The sequence below is a fragment of the Procambarus clarkii genome, chromosome 26, assembly GCF_040958095.1.
Source record: "Procambarus clarkii isolate CNS0578487 chromosome 26, FALCON_Pclarkii_2.0, whole genome shotgun sequence".
Taxonomy (NCBI): Eukaryota; Metazoa; Arthropoda; class Malacostraca; order Decapoda; family Cambaridae; genus Procambarus; species Procambarus clarkii.
The window spans coordinates 23,693,475-23,695,974 of NC_091175.1; positions in this window are offsets into that span (position 1 = coordinate 23,693,475).

Here is a 2,500-nt window from a genome sequence, read left to right on the forward strand (position 1 = left end):
ATATATATATATATATATATATATATATATATATATATATATATATATATATATATATGTCGTACCTAGTACGACAGGTACGACATATATATGTCGTACCTGAACTCACTTCTGAGAACTCACTTCTCAGCCTACTATGCAAGGCCCGATTTGCCTAATAAGCCAAGTTTTCATGAATTAATGTTTTTTCGTCTACCTAACCTACCTAACCTAACCTAACCTAGCTTTTTTTGGCTACCTAACCTAACCTTACCTATATATATAGGTTAGGTTAGGTTAGGTAGGGTTGGTTAGGTTCGGTCATATATCTACGTTAATTTTAACTCCAATAAAAAAAAATTGACCTCATACATAGTGAAAAGGGTAGCTTTATCATTTCATAAGAAAAAAATTATAGTAAATATATTAATTCAAGAAAACTTGGCTTATTAGGCAAATCGGGCCTTGAATAGTAGGCTGAGAAGTGAGTTCTGGCTACTAGGTACGACATATATATATATATATGTATATATATATTATATATATATATATATATATATATATATATAATATATTATATATATATATATATATATATATAAAAGTGCGTTCTGGCTACTAGGTACGACATATATATATATACATATATGTCGTACCTAGTAGCCAGAACGCACTTCTCAGCCTACTATGCAAGGCCCGATTTGCCTAATAAGCCAAGTTTTCTTGAATTATTATATTTTCTCATTTTTTTCTTATGAAATGATAAAGCTACCTTTTTCATTATGTATGAGATCAATTTTTTTTAATGGAGTTAAGATTAACGTAGATATACGACTGAACATAACCAACCGTACCTAACCTAACCTAACCTATCTCTATAGGTTAGGTTAGGTTAGGTAGCCGAAAAAGCTAGGTTAGGTTAGGTTAGGTAGGTTAGGTAGTCGAAAAACAATTAATTCATGAAAACTTGGCTTATTAGGCAAATCGGGCCTTGCATAGCAGGCTGAGAAGTGCGTTCTGGCTACTAGGTACGACATATATATATATATATATATATATATATATATATATATATATATATATATATATATATATATATATATATATATATATATATATATGTCGTACCTAGTAGCCAGAACGCACTTCTCGGCCTACTATCCAAGGCCCGATTTGCCTAATAAGCCAAGTTTTCCTGAATTAATATATTTTCTCTAACTTTTTTCCTATGAAATGATAAAGCTACCCATTACATTACGAATGAGGTCAATTTTTTTTATTGGAGTTAAAATTAACGTAGATATATGACCGAACCTAACCAACCCTACCTAACCTAACCTAACCTATCTTTATAGGTTAGGTTAGGTTAGGTAGCCGAAAATGTTAGGTTAGGTTAGGTAGGTTAGGTAGACGAAAAACAATTAATTCATGAAAACTTGGCTTATTAGGCAAATCGGGCCTTGCATAGTAGGCTGAGAAGTGCATTCTGGCTACTAGGTACGACATATATATATATATATAACGTAATGTAATAGGTTAGGTAGTCGAAAAAACATTAATTCATGAAAACTTGGCTTATTAGGCAAATTGGGCCATGCATAGTTGGCTGAGAAGTGCGTTCTGGCTATTAGGTACGACATATATATATATATATATATATATATATATATATATATATATATATATATATATATATATATATATATATATTATATATATATGTCGTACCTAATAGCCAGAACGCACTTCTCAGCCAACTATGCATGGCCCAATTTGCCTAATAAGCCAAGTTTTCATGAATTAATGTTTTTTCGACTACCTAACCTACCTAACCTAACTTTTTCTGCTACCTAACCTAACCTAACCGATAGAGATAGGTTAGGTTAGGTAGGGTTGGTTAGGTTCGGTCATATATCTACGTTAATTTTAACTCCAATAAAAAAAATTGACCCCATACATAGAGAAAAGGGTTGCTTTATCATTTCATAAGAAAAAAATTATAGTAAATATATTAATTCAGGAAAACTTGGCTTATTAGGCAAATCGGGCCTTGAATAGTAGGCTGAGAAGTGAGTTCTGGCTATTAGGTACGACATATATATATATATATATATATATATATATATATATATATATATATATTATATATATATATATATATACATATATATATATATATGCCCAAGATTACTATCCGAGTGCCGGCGGTGGGGTGGTTCAAATAGCCTCGGCTATCACCTCATTATGTCCGGTCGTGATGGTCAAGTGGATTAAGGCGTCTTGTACATACCAGTTGCGTTGCTTCTAGAAGTATGGGTTCGAGTCACTTCTGGGGTGTGAGTTTTCAGTTGTATATTGTCCTGGGGACCATTCAGGCTTGTTCGCATTTGTGTTCCTCACGTGTGCCCCAAAGAATGAGGTGATTTGGTAAAATGCTATGCCCAAGATTACTATCCGAGTGCCGGCGGTGGGGTGGTTCATATAGCCTCGGCTATCACCTCATTATGTCCGGTCGTGATGG